The sequence below is a fragment of the Sinohyriopsis cumingii genome, unplaced genomic scaffold (assembly GCF_028554795.1).
Source record: "Sinohyriopsis cumingii isolate HCF-2022 unplaced genomic scaffold, ASM2855479v2 utg000349l, whole genome shotgun sequence".
In the NCBI taxonomy this organism is placed as follows: domain Eukaryota; kingdom Metazoa; phylum Mollusca; class Bivalvia; order Unionida; family Unionidae; genus Sinohyriopsis; species Sinohyriopsis cumingii.
This window is the reverse complement of record NW_028315889.1, coordinates 1,365,039-1,380,980: the sequence shown is the minus strand read 5'-3', so window position 1 is coordinate 1,380,980 and position 15,942 is coordinate 1,365,039. Positions and strand designations below refer to the sequence as shown.

The following is a 15,942-nucleotide window of genomic DNA, read 5'->3' as shown; positions in this document are numbered from 1 at the left end:
TTGCGAATCCTACCATTATAATAAAATATGAAATCCTATTATCAGAGAACAGACGGCCACGAACCTAAATACTTTAAATAAAGTTTATAACAATTAAATGCATATACCAATTACATACCTCGTCCATATCTTCCTTTCCAATGACACGTCAGCTTACAGTGGTTCGTTACAAAGAAAATTTGTAGTAGTTCCTGTTCTTCAGCGAGACCTGCAGACCCCGTGTGAGTCACTACCTCATACCTAAAAATAGAATATGTCCCCTGCTTCGGACAAAGATTACAACATGGCGGCTCAGTAACATTACGTTTCACTGACAGATGATGTTCCTGGTGGAAAATTACCTTATGCTTTGATAGAAAATCAATCAGTGGTGCAGCTGAAACGATGGCTACAGTGCAGAGATCGCAGCATCATTGGAAATCTAAGCGATTTGATCAAAAGCACAGGCACTTGATTCTGTGGAAACTAATGTGTACACTCACCATATAGGGGCCAGTAATTATGTACTTTTGAAAGAGTGACGTATGTCGGGTGAAGTTATTTTCATTTGAAACATGCACAATGGAGAGAATCTTGGCATATCTCTATGCTACATTAATGTAATGTGGATGATATTTCTTTGGATATTTACTTTTGGAAATTGTATATGATTGGAGCATACTGCTAACTAAAATTACTGATCCCTTGTGCTAAAAAATCAGCCTGAATTAGTCAAAAGTACACTATCCAAAGCAGCTGTTAAAATAGGGAAAATGAATTTTGCCAGACTAGACAATACCAGCTTCTGAAAGTGCAATGAATGAATTACCAAATATATAAAATGTAAAAAAACACAGCTATGGGCTCTTTCTTTTTATGCAATTTACCTCTGAAGTTCAGGAAGTGAAAATGACCAAGTGGAGCTAGCACTTTTTTGAAAGGTGCACATCTGGAGTAAGGCTAATCTGTATACTCTATAACCCATATTACACCCATCAATCATACACCAAAATAAAGGGAATTAAAGGTTCTTTGAATTATACCTAAGATATACAAGGTCTTTTTTAAATAGCCAGTATAACCAGTGAGGGAAGCTGGGGAAATTCTTTTTCTTTAAAATCCTAATACTATGCAAAATATGAAACTGTAGAGTGCCACCTTAAAGCAAACATAAAAATATATACAATTATATTTTTTATTTTCATATAATTATGTATGATGTTCTGAATAAAATGGTGTATTTATATTGATGGCAAGCATGAAAGTAAGCTAATTATGCTCATTTTGCTCTTGCTTACATACTTTGCCATGATGCATGTTTGTGTGAGTTGTGACCTTAATTATGGGGAAATTAGAAGTCTTAGAATATAGGAATAGAGTCAACTTAAATTTAAAACTCTTGCAATAAGTAAAAGAAATATATAATGAAAAGGTTTCTTTTCATTATTTATAATGAAATAAAAAGTAAATGATGAAAAAGTGAATTCACTTCTTCCATATTAAACAATAGGCAAACATTTTACACTTTTACCTTTATGAACCTGATGTATTCCCACCCTTTTTAAACTGTAAAATTCATTGTTGATATCTTGGAAATAATTCTGGCTAGTTTCATGTTCCTGTCATTCAGCATAACATTGGTTGCTATATTTACAAAATGTAATGTGCATTCTTAAAATACCTCACTTTTAATCATAAGGTGGTGGGGGCTGGACTTGTTAGAGATTCTGACACTCATAAATACTGTTCTGTGGGGGGAAATGCAGGATAATTATTCAAAAGGATTGTTTTGATGCTAGCGGTTTAAATGTTTCAGTCATAAAATCATAATTAAATCATACAATAATAATACCTATATTCTCTTTATGGGGGCGCTCACCAGTTAATTTGTACTTTTGTGAGAGTGGCGTATGTAAGGTGAAGTTGTTTGCATTTAAAACATGCACAATGGAGAGAATGTTGGCATATATCTATGCAACATTAATGTAATGTGGATGATATTTCTTTGGCTACTGTACTTTTGGAAATTGTACATGATTTAAACACACTGCCAACAAAAAGACTGCTCCCTTGTGCTAAAAAATCAGCCTGAATTAGTCAAAAGTACACTATCCAAAGCAGCTATTAAAATAGGGAAAATGAATTTTGCCAGACTAGACAATACCAGCTTCTGAAAGTGCAATGAATGAATTACCAAATATATAAAATGTAAAAAAAAAATGCTATCGGCTCTTTTTTATACAATTTAGCTCTGAAGTTCAGGAAGTGAAAACGACCAAGTGGAGCTAGCACTTTTTTGAAAGGTGCACATCTGGAGTAAGGCCAAGCTGTATACTCTATAACCCATATTACATCCATCAATCATACAACAAGAAAAAGAGGGGAATTAAAGGTTCTTTGAATTATACCTAAGATATACAAGGTATTTTTTTAAATTGACAGTTCATGTATAACCAGTGAGAAAAGCCGGGGAAATTCCTTTTCTTTAAAATCCTAACACTATGCAAGATATGAAACTGTAGAGCACCACCTTAAAGCAAATATAAAAATGTATACAATTATTTTTTTTATTTTCATATAATTATGTATGATGTTCTGGATAAAATGGTACATTTATAGTGATGTTAAGCATGAAAATAAGCTAATTATGCTCATTTTGCTCTTGCTTACACACTTTGCCATGAGGCATGTTTGTGTGAGTAGTAACCTTAATTATTGAGAAATTAGAAGTCTTAGAATATAGGAATAGAGTCAACCTAAATTTAAAACTGTTGCAGTAAGTAAAAGAAATATATGGTGAAAATATTTCTTTTCATTTATTTGCAATGAAATAAAAAATGATGAGAAAGTGAATTCACTTCTTCAATATTAAACAATAGGCAAATATTTTTCACTTTGACCTTTGACCTTTATGAACCTGATGACTTACCTCCCTTTTCAAATTGTAAAATTCATTGCTGATATCTCAGAAATAATTCTGGCTAGTTTCATGTTCCTGTCATTCAGCATAACATTGGTTGCTATGTTTACAAAATGTAATGTGCATTCTTAAAATACCTCACTTTTTATCATAAGGTGGGGGGGGGGCTGGACTTGTTAGAGACTCTGACACTCATAAATACTGTTCTGTGGGGGGAAATGCAGGATAATTATTCAAAAGGATTGTTTTGATGCTAGCGGTTTCAATGTTTCAGCCATAAAATCATAATTAAATCATACAAGAATAATACCTATATTCTCTTTATGGGGGCGCTCAGCAGTTAATATGTACTTTTGTGAGAGTGACGTGTGTAAGGTGAAGTAGTTTGCATTTAAAACATGCACAATGGAGAGAATGTTGATGTTACATTAATGTAATGTGGATGATATTGCTTTGGATATTGTACTTTTGGAAATTTTACATAATTTAAGCACACTGCTAACTAAAATGACTGCTCCCTTGTGTTAAAAAATCAGCCTGAATGAGTCTAAAGTACACTATACATAGCAGCTATTAAAATAGGGAAAATGAATTTTGCCAGACTAGACAATGGCAGCTTCTGAAAGTGCAATGAATGAATTACCAAATATATAAAATATAAAAAAAGTTATTGGCTCTTTTTTATACAATTTAGCTCTGAAGTTCAGGAAGTGAAAATGATCAAGTAGAGCTAGTAATTTTTTGAAAGGTGCACATCTGGAGTAAGGCCAAGCTGTATACTCTATAACCCACATTACACCCATCCATCATACACCACAATAAAGGGAATTAAAGGTTCTTTGAATTATACCTACGATATACAAGGTCTTTTTTAAATTGACTGTATAACCAGTGAGGAAACCTGGGGAAATACTTTTTCTTTAAAATCCTATGCAAAGTACGAAACTGTAGAGCGCCACCTTAACACAAGATACCTAATTCTTGCCGTTCAAAATCTGACCCCTCGATGACTCCGATCTAATTTTCCGATACTATCTACGCTTTCAGTCACTCATAACGTACACCACTGTAAAGAAGACGATCTCCACCTTTCATCCATTACCATTTAAGCAACCTTACTGATTATGAAGGGCCAATGTTGCGAAAAGTTTATCCGTTGCTTCGTGTATTCCACACACTAGATCAACAAGTTGTTCTCCACCCTTTTTCGTAGTTGCTTGTCCGCCGCCAGTCAAACAAAAGAAAAAGGTGGAGAACAACTTGTTCGTCTATCGACACACACGCACTACTTCAGTGGCTCAACTTCCGGTCTACTTCGAAGTGAATGTGACTATTGGGTATTACGTATACAAACAATGAATTCCGAAAATAAGAACCATCCATATTAAAATTAAAATTGAATTATTATTTTCTTTAACGCTCATTGGAAAATAAAATATGCTCATTTACTATATTGACGCGTATCGTAGCGGTCATGACCCTTATACATTTACATAAAATAAGAAACATTCCAAATGAGATGTTTCACGACAGGAGGGAAATTCGAAATATTTTTATTCTTGACACAGACGTGACAATCCATTTAGCACCAATAAAGTATAAGAAAAAAGAACACTGTAATACTGTCGAAAATGGCAGAAATTACAATTACTACGTGGTATGTTCTGGCTAGACATTTATATTTAGGTTCACACACCCCCTCCCATCCCTGCCAATGCCCATGATACTTGATTCAGGAGGAACTAATGGTAATGATAACACACTCAACCACTTAATTGGCTTATCCTTATCTCCCCCCACCACCGAATCTAATGCCAGTATACAAATGTTATTAATTTTGTGTTTAAAAACAGGGGTGGGGATAAGGTCCTCACATTTTGTGAACGAAATTTCAAGTTTTCTAACAGATTTTAAAAATAATTCTTGCCCTGATATATAAACAATTATATCTTCATTTCATTACTTTTGGACTGGGCCCTTTTGTTTTACAAAGTATAATTATCATGATTGAGATAAAATAAATATTTGATATGGCTATGTGAATATGACTTTAATATATTTTCAAGCCAAATTTCAATACTGCACAAGTGTACATGTTTGGACTTGTATTATTCTTGAATAAATACATTGTGTCCTTAATTTGGCCAAATATGCATCAGTAGACAAATGATCATTGGTATGCATATTTCTAAGGATACTGTGTCATTATATTTTGATGACATAATAACCTTTATATTTTTTCAATCAAAAATTACTTCACCAAATCACTATATAGACAAAGGTAGCCTACATGATATATTTTCATCCCATAAGGAGAGGGACAGAGAGAGGATGAGTTTATGAAATTATGTAAAATAATTAGAACCTTACATCAACAGTTCTCCAGAAAGAAAATCCTAAATTGATAGGTTTGAGTAAAATATATAATTTTAAACTGAAAACTACAAGAAATATATATATATATATATATATATATATATATATATATATATATATATATATATATATATATATATATGATGTAATAATTTAAACACAAATTTGCCTATGATCTGGAAAAATATTAATTGCAGATAATGTTGTGTTATATATTGGAAACATAAATATAGAAGTACAAAATGCAGTAAATGTGAGTTCGAAATGAGAAAACTAAATTTGCCTTATCTTTTGTTCTATTATTATGCTATCATGCTAAGATAACCTGGTATTATCCCAGATCAGTTTTATAGGTGTGCGATAAGACAATCCTTACAATAGCCATTATATACTCTGCAGGATTTCAAATCAAAAGTTGACTAATCTACAATGATTTAAAATAGTACGAAATATAAGAAACTTAAGTGCAAAACAGTATTTAAGGCATACAACATTTTGTCTCATTGTAAAGAAATGAGGTCTGAATCAAGAAGGTATGATACATAAAGAATAACATGACAACAGCCAAGAAACTGTGGAAATAGGAATGGCAAAATCTTTGTAAAATCAATCATTGTAATGGCATACCAAAGTCATATGTACCCAATATCTTGCCACTATTGGATTTGGATGTATGTCATCCAATAGTAGGTAAAAACTGAATGAATACATACACAATACAGTTTCATCTAAGATTCTGGACAATCTTTTCTTTTTCTAGATTCTCGCTAAGTCCAATAAATAAATGTATTCAACATAGGAGGAATTTCAAGAGTCCAAATTTAATTTGGGGATACTTTCCAAAAAGCATTATTAGCAAATACTTTTATTGCACTTGATAAAAATATGAAATGATTATGTACAAAAGAAAAATGAGTTGCCATCTGTTTTCTTGCTGCATCTTATGTTTCAAGCCAAAATAATACCATTCCATTAAATTATTGTATATTTTGGCAACATTCTCAAGACTCTGAGAGGAAATCAATGCTTGTTGTTAAGTTCTCCAGCTTTGGTCAACCTATGTAATTTTATTGGAATTGATGCCAACAATGTGTAATTGAGATTTCAGGTATCTTCCTTCACTACCGGTATCGGAGACTACAACCAAACTGGCATCATTGTTAACTGTACATCACCCTTTTTAACAATAAAATACTTTGTATTCTTTTGATTTCATAAACAATATTCATAAGTGTTCAATATACAAGTTCTTTGCAAAAACAGATCCAGCTATAACACATGACTGCAAGACAGCATATGTCTGAAGAGTGAAAGAAATGCAATCGAAAACTAATCCCATGAATAACACATACATTAGTTTGAATATTTATGATACACATACTGAACAAATAAAATAATAAAAATGATTGAGGGTGATGCAAACTAAAGACAGTACATTTTAGTTAAGTGGGGAAAACTAATGATAACATCATCCCTTACTCAGACTTAACATGTCAACAGAAAGTGGAGGATCAAATTGTTATTAGTTTTCCCATTTTACAGATACAGACAAGTGCATGTGAGTTCAGTATATGTAACCGAAGTCCAAAAGCACAATGACAAAATATGACAATACTGCCATATTTATATATGTGTAGTCTGATGTAGCATTGACTCTGTTTCTAAGAGCATTTGGTACAGAACCATTTTTCATTTTCTGTGCTACTCCATGTCTTATCATCTATGCCATGACAAAACCAATCAAACCATTCATTACACAATTCACACTGGATCCACAACTCACCCTCTGCATAATGGCGTATATATAGAGAGCAAATTAAATTATAAGTGTTACTTTTATCATATTTTACCATTTTCTTCTTTCCTTTACCTTTTCTTTTCCCACAATAGTTCTTTTTCTAGTATATGGCTGACTTTTGCTACAGCTGGAAGTGTCTTGATTAATGCTAGCTTCGAAGAACTGGCAACAAGATTATTCTGTACAGAAAAATATGGCATTGGCATTTCATTCAAAGTAGGTATTGCTTTACATAGTTTATTAAATAGACCACTGTTCTGTACATTTCCTGCTTCTATGCCATAGTCTTTACATAGCAAAATCAGATCCAATTTCAAGAAGCTAGTAAAAACTACAACCTTCAGATCATAAATCTGTAATTTCAGTTTTAAGTGAGAATACGGTTTATTTTCTGACTGATCTTCCAAGATACATTTCATGTCCAAGACTAATGCATCACTCCTGTGTTTGTGCTTTGATCTCACGACCACCCTCTTTCTCAAACTGTCTGATTTCAATTTTCCAAGACTGGAAATGTGTCTTTTCTGAATTGACTGTCACCTATTCTACTGTAACGACCTATCAAATCTTCATATAGATCTCTGATACATGAAGCAATCATGGTGTCGTCACTTGTGTGACACTTATACTAGGATCAAACTTTTATGTACAGCAACTTCCAGTTTTCAAACAGTGTCTCATCCTTAAGGATGACAGTCTTACAATACTGCATACTCCCTGCACCATGCCAATGTAATGCATCTACATGGTGATACTGCCTCCTTTTATCGTCAACTTGCAAGAAAAATTCAAATACAGAGTCCTTGATGTTAGTAAGACCATGGTGATATTCTGTCTTCTTTGTGTCTCGTGCAAGGTCTGTTCATACTTGCTATTATTTTCCAAAATCAGCAGCTGAAGTTGTAAGGTAGTCTAACATTTTTACTTGTAAGAAACATTGGCCAAGTTAATTTTGTCCTTAAAAAAGCTGTTCTTTCCTCTCTTCATATTATGGTATATACATTTTGCAATACATCTACCTACAATATACCTTAATTTTCCTGGTCCTGGCTCTGATACAAGTAACTTGTGTGGTACTGAAAATGTCAGTAGTATTTTTGTCCAAAACAATTTCACAAATTCTGTCAAAAATCTTTCCAAATGCAAAAAAAAGTATCATCATTTGACACAGAATTCAACAAATTCTCAATAATTTGGATGCATTCTTGAGACACTAAAAACTGGTAAACTTCAGAATAATATTCAGTCCATGTCTTTGAATCTGGTTTTCTGACCTCTGTATTACCACATAATTTATTAAAGATGCTTTGAATCTTTTGGTACAACCTCCCAAAAAATGTATTCAACTCTACCAGTGGCTTTTTGAAGATTTCTGTCAGTGTTACTTTTAATTTCATTTGCTCTGGTGTTATTGCATTATCTGGGATCAGTTGTTTCATTTTTGTATGGTTAACATGATCCTCTAAAATGTCAGAGTCAAATGTGGTTAACCTACATTCTTGGTCACTAGAAAAAGGAGGCATGTCTTCCCCAGTGGACAACATTTCATCAGCTTCTAAAATTTCTCAATCAGAAAAGTCAGAGTTATCAGAATCAGAACCTGTTTCATAATCAACGTCAACACTGAGGTTCTATAATAAAGAAACAGAATGTCTACAGCATTCTAAACTTGAATCAAACTGTACAAAACTTGTATTGTAAAATTCATATATGCAGGAGCTATGTGGAATCACAGAGTTGGTATTGAAACTGATAACCCTTGGTCCCTTTTTATTTCTTGTTCTCCCCATTGCCACACCTAACTGACCTGGTGCAAAAATATTTGAGGCACCAACTTCAACTCTGTCTAAAGTCAATCCTTGTGCCTTGTGCATGGTAATGCTGAAAGACAGAATGAGTGGAATTTGATGCCTTGTGGCTACAATCTTTTTATCAATGGCACTGTAAACAGTAAAAGTTTCTCTTCCCAACTTAACTAAATTATTTTCAAAATCAACTGTCACAGAGTCTTCTTTGATTGCCACAACCATTCGCTGTAAACCATTTACTTGTGCTGAGTATAAGTCTTTGACCAGCGTAACTGGACAGCCAATTTTCAAGTGTAACACTGTTGGAACACACATCTTATTGCACCGATTACTGTCACCCTCGTCTATTGACTGACAACACTTTGATACACCATCCATTTCCATAAGTTTGTATGCATTGTATATTTCACAATAAAGTTCCGTCCACAAAGTCTTATTGGGTCATCTCCAGGGGGGAGAGGTCTCTGCAGCCTCAAGATCAAGTTTTTGGTATCATCAGGGATTTCTCCCTTTGAAACATTATTGATAGTCTTTATGAAATCTAATTCATCTTGTCTTATGACCTCATTAAGGACAATTTTATGCCCAAATATCATTGTGAAAATGGTGGATTTGAAATAATATTCACCCGAATCAGACGTCAGTGGCTCAGGTACAGGTGGAAGCTGAAAAAAGTCCCCACTTACAAGAACCTGTATACCTCCAAAATATAAATCTGTATGTTTAATCATTCTACATACATATTCAATTTGTTCGAAAAGTTTCAGTGAATGCATAGAAATTTCATCAATTATCAGACAGTCTGCTTTCAAAATATTTTGTTTATATGAATCAAAATGTTCATCAGTGAGAAGTTTTCTACATAGTTCATCACTGTCATATCTACACATCACCAATTCCAGACCAAGAATGTACTTGCATCCATCCTTTCACATTCAGTGCTTCAATGCCTGCTGTGCCTGTTACACTGACATTTTTACCTGCTTCTGCCAATTTCTTTTGTATTTCCTTAACCACAAAACTTTTGCCTGTCCCACTTTGGCCTAATAAAATGATCTTGTGGCCCTCTACAGCCTTTTCAACAGCAAATAGTTGTGCTTTATTCATTTTACGTTCAAAACACACATACAGTGCTTAAACAAGTGCAGTTTACCAAAATAAAATAGCTTTCATTTACAAAGTGTAAATTGTTACAGCACAGATCCACAACAAAAGTTTGATGAGAACAATCAAAATCCATTTTCTGTACCTTTGAAAAGCCAGAGAAGTAAAACTCAACATTCATTGTCTGTACCTTTGAAAATCTAGAGAAGTGAAACTCAACATTCATTGTCTGTACATTTGATAAACCAGAGAAGTGACTGTCACATGGTACTCCATGTGATCATGCAATGTTACATAAGATTATCTAATTTGGTTGGCTTTTTGAATTCTACTGCCAACCAACAAGAATAGTTATGTTCCCCCCCCCAATCCTCCAACAAGCCCCATGAAGACAGCAAGTAAGAGGCTAATAACAGTCTGTTGCATAATTCCCTGTCTGCCTCTCAATTTCAGGGTACATATACAACAATCCTATCTAAGTATTAGCCACTGACTTATAATTTGGCATTACATTATCTTACTACACCACCAATTTTCCTCCCTCAATAGCCATTAACAGACAAACCCCATTGGAACACTGGCAATGTGCACCTTCAATGCTCAAGATCATCAAGTTTTGCATAAACTAAAATTTAATAAATTATCAATTAATGCACAACAAAAAATACTGAACTGTACGAGAAATGATTTAATACATGCATGCATAACCAAATTCATCAACTACCTCACATGGTTGTTTAAGTGCTGTTAGCTCTACAGGTTGTAACTTGTATAACTTCCATTTTGAATAAAATTTCGTGTATGGATATGTGTGAAGTGGCAAATTTCTGACGATCTAAGAAGAATACATTAGTTGAAACCAGAGAAACATTAATTAGATTTATGGAGACAGGCGCGTATCAAATCGCCATACTACTGTGTTCGGTAAGGTTCTTTAGTGGCAGAATTTTATTTTTAATTAAGCATTTGTGTATACAGCAGCCAGATGGACTATTAGGGACATGGTAAACTTTATTTTCATGGTGGAGTTGTCACAAATGAGAAATCGCAGAAACTCTGTTACTCAAACTGCCAGGTCAAGCTGACCCGACTTTGGCGTGTGTGAAAAAGGCGGCAGAAATATTTAATTCCGATTGGTTATATTAAAGAAGGGGCGTGTTTCCCAAATTGGAAGTTTTAGGTTTTAATATCGTACAGCTAAATTTTTAATCAGCCTAAGCTTTTCCTACGAGAGGAAACCAAAGTGTAGGACTCCGAGGGTTTGTAAGAAATTTCTCATAAAAAAACTTGTCTAGAGGGTACTGTTGTCGAAAGAAACCGACGAACCAATTTGACGAATAGAAAGAGAGACATGAAAGCAAAGGTAGTGTGACAATTCAGTGTAATTTGTTGATGCCATATATAATGCTTTGCTGAATTTATTTATTTGTATTTGCATGAATTTCTTTCCTACATTTGTATAATAATTTGCTTTATAAGTATAACTGTGTTGAGTTTATGCACAGGAAGACGTACAATAATCTTCTTTAGATCAGTGGACGAATTGTTTGAATTTATCGTCTTGTTTACATAAGAATTAGGTTCTAAGAATTTAATGCATTACATTACTTAATATGATTACGAAAATCCGCGTGAATCCATCGAATTTAGAAGATTTAACTTATGGTTAAGAGTAAGTGTGTATTGACTGAAATGATGTAGTAGTTGATGTAATGTATCACATTTATTCGCTGTGTAAATTGAGGCTGGCTCAGAATCCCAGGCTCGTGTGGAGTATTAATGCGTAACGAATTAGCCATTTGACTAACCAGGGTCATTATAGGACATGTGGAGTCGATTGATAGCGCATCTGTCTAGCACTGATAGTAAAGTCTGATAACGAGAGAGAATAATACAAAATCACCTGTATAAAGAATAACAGGAAATTTAGGTTGCCTCTATTTATATTTATTTAAAGGAGAGAAAGTAGCTCCTGGGGCGTATTATCCTGTTACCCTGAGACGCATACTGAGGGGTATAGAGAGAAGTAAACGTATACTGAGAGTATCCTGAGATGGATGGTGGAAAGTATCATCCTGAGATGGATGGTGGAAAGTATCATCCTGAGGCGGATGGTGGAAAGTATCATCCTGAGATCCGAGGGTCTGAACAGCTACTGTAAAAGCAGAGCAAACAGGGACGAGCAGGCAATGCAATCGTACAAGACGTTGACTTCGCTTGTTCACTCGATCATATGATGAACTAAATCTATCAGTAAACAGATCGGCTATTTCATTCAAATCTATTGTGTTTTCTTTCTAATTCGGTGGAAGTTTTATTTCTAAACGCCGAGAATATTCCTGGTGTAATAAATTCTCACGGCTGTTTTATGTAATTGATTAAATTGTCTGTTTACATGTACGGGGGCTGGTGTTGGTTTGTTCTATATATCTGCTCAGATCTCTATCCATTCAACCTATAAGTTTCACCATTTATATTTATATTTACTCTAACCGGGCAATGATATCGAGGACAGTCAGCTCCTAGATAACAAACACCAAATTAGGCGGGGCGGTCCACCATATCACACCACCCCTACCTTTACAATATGTAAACTAGCGATATATAATTACACAAGAATTAACCAAGTTAATAGTTTCCACAGAATCAAGTGCCTGTGAGTTAATCATTTTTTTTTCTTCTTCTTGACAATGTAAATCCTATATGAGATACAATTTTGTGTTTGGATATGCAAATTAGTGACAAGTAACTACACAAGAACTAACCAAGTTAATCCATGTCAGTTGAAATTCGGGTAACTACTTAACTATCAATTAAATAAGTCTACAATTATAAAGTAAAAAAAATCTTTCTTCACGCACAACCAGAGATTACCTATATAGCTATTCAGAAAGCGCTTTGAAAAAATTCAACACGTCAAGAAATGTTAAATATTTTCACGGCATATGTCACATAGACTTGGGCACATGTAAAGATCGGAACAGCGAAAGGACTTAACAGAAAATACCGTGGATATTCCGATTACATATTATGCCGGTTTAAGCCGAGATGTAGCGATTGAAAGCGATGTTTGAAAAGACTCATTCAATGAAAGAACCAATCACTGAAGCAATCACGATCAAATCGCATTTACTCAGAAGTAGACCGGAAGTTGAGTCACTGAAGTAGTGCCTGTGTGTGGAATACACGATGCAACGGATAAACTTTTCGCAAAACTGGCCCTTCAGAATCAGTAAGGTTGCTTAAATTGTAATGAGTGAAAGTTGAGGATCGTCTTCTTTACAGTGGTGTACGTTATGAGCGACTGAATGCGTATATAGTATCGGAAAATTAGATCGGAGTCATCGAGGGGTCAGATTTTGAATGGCGAGAGTTAGGTACCTTGTGTTTTATGGTGAGTGTATACATTAATTTCCACAGAATCAAGTGCCTGTAATCAAAAGGTATGTAAAATTCAGTCTGTATATATACTGCATGCATTCGATGCTTCCAATAGAACGGTTAAGTAGAACGTGCATCGCGCCTATACAATGTCATCCCCCAAATAAACAAAATAATAAGTAAATAGACCACCAAAGCATCACTACAATTTCGCTCTAAGTGTAAGAGATGAATTGATTTGTGAAAAAAATGTTCCTTGTATTGAAAATCAGAGCAGCATTGCATGATATGCCTCCCCCCTTCCAATTCATTAGCTCGCAGACGCAAAATATTATTATCTTTTAATCGGCCGTGAGAACAAATATATGTGACCTAATAGTCTCTGTATCACTCCAAGCCCTTATGTGCCTGTATCATTTTTGTATCAAAGGCCAATTCAGTGATGAATTAGTTTGTTCTGTAATATGGGTTATTTGTTTCTGTCGGTTTGGTTCACAAGGTTTTTCCTAGGTGTGGCGTGAAAATCAAGTTTTAAATGGTTAGTTTGTTGTACTCTTATTATTATTATTAATATTCATCTATCTTTTGCAGGGTCAGACAATGCATAAAAGCAGGAAACAGTCAGCCCATTTTAATATCTGTTGATGGTGGTAAATGGTATGACCTCAAACTGAAAAAACTTCAAGAGACTGAGGCACCGCACCAAGACTGACCTAAAGCTTCTATTCCTATCACAGCATTGACTATTTTTCCTTCATTTGATCTTCCTAAGCATTTTAATACAGGACATTTGCATCATCAAATTATAGAATCAGTGCAATTTACAGGACAAACCCAAAATACTAAAGAGAATGAGAACGAAGATGATGTGCAAGACTTACATACAGCTAAACCTTTAAATAGAGGAAGAAACTATTTTAAAAGTGGCCATGTACGGTCAGTGAAAGACCGCGGGAAGAAAGGTACATTTTATTTAAAAGCAAAAATCATGGCTTCTTAGGTAAAGAGTACTATGCATGATACAATGGTACAAATTTCTAAAGACTGGGGGTTTGTTTAGAGATACCTCCTGTACATGCATTGCATCTTCAATGGGCCGGTGTATGGTGTATGCTCTTTATAACTGACAAGTGTATTTTCGAACCTGACAGTGCATTTTCTATTGTGATTTATATGCCAATAAAATTAAATTGTACAAAAATCAACTTCAACAATGATTTTTCATTTCTCATTCATGGCTGCATGTAAATTATTGGAAGGTCATTGGCAGATAATCATTTAAGAAGAGGTTCCTGGAAATTTACAAGACAACAAACGACATAAAGACAACAAACGACATAAAGAACTTGAGTTATTATTGGTTCCAGACTCTGTTACATGGTCTTGTGTAATAAATAAAAGCTTTTCACTCTTTCAATGGCCCGTTCCACATGAATTTGATATTTAGCCACATCTTTGGTTAGTGCCTCCTCTTGTGCACTGAAAACCTTCGTGTCCCTTAGAAAGGGAGGAATGATAAGTTCAACTTGAATCTCATTAAAAATGTTCTTGATATTAAAGCCTCTATCTGTCGTCACATCTTCAGGGTTAAAATATTTTTAGAATCCAGATTTAAGTATAATTTCTTTGTCAGAAGTGGACCCTTCAAAAACGTTGCTTACATACATTATTACACCATTGGGGTCAACAGCTATGTGTATTTTGTAAGTTGAATAGGCTTTATAGCTGGAATAGAGGTTTCCTTGTCTTTGAAAATCGCTTGATCACTAGCAAAACATTCTGTGCAGTCAATATTCTTGTATTTTGTAAAGGCTCTGGACATTTTTTCCTTCATACGGCATCTCTCTGCAAACATGAAATCCAACAACGGTAAACACATGGTGTATAAAAACTGGACCCATGATGTTATATTTGACACAGTAGCCTTGCTAACACCGAATCTATAGGCTATGTCCTGATTAACAAGCCCAAGTTTAAGACTCCTCAATGTCATTAGTAAGGCATTTTTGGGTGACAAGCGACAATTTACACCAGAATTGACATTCGATTTGCTGTCTTTGCTGTACCAATATTTCAAATGTTCGACAGCAGGGCTTATACAGCTCCACAGTGTCACGAACTGGACCCATGACAAGCCTGTATAAAATTTACATTACTAATCATCATCTTCAACTTCTGATATGTCCAAGTGGTATGGCAAATATGCTATTTGATGCACTTTGTTGTAGCAAATGAAGCTCCAATTTCAGCAGCTTGTTCTCATTTTGTAACAACTTGTTCTCTATTCTTAAGCTAACATCATGTCTATCCTTGGATATAATTGTCTGGCATCGAAAATCTTGTGTGTATGGCATTTCACTCACATTGACACTGTCAAATGTACTGTCGCTATCATGAGAGCTCGTAATAAGTGGGATGGTATCCAGTTGTCTTGGAGAGTCCACATCTGCAAATTACCAGGAGCTCCATTGGCAAAGTATCCAGGAGAAAAACACCTTCCAGGATATAATTACTGTGGCCCTGGAACCAGACTCAATATTCGACTTGATAACCAAGATCATCCAAAACCAGGTGAA

General features: G+C 34.6%; 1 pseudogene; it reads left to right on the top strand.

The window, feature by feature from the left end:
• The first annotated feature begins 298 nt into the window (after positions 1 to 298).
• LOC149774313 (uncharacterized) lies at positions 299 to 14,571 on the top strand (annotated as a pseudogene).
• Positions 14,572 to 15,942: the final 1,371 nt, after the last annotated feature.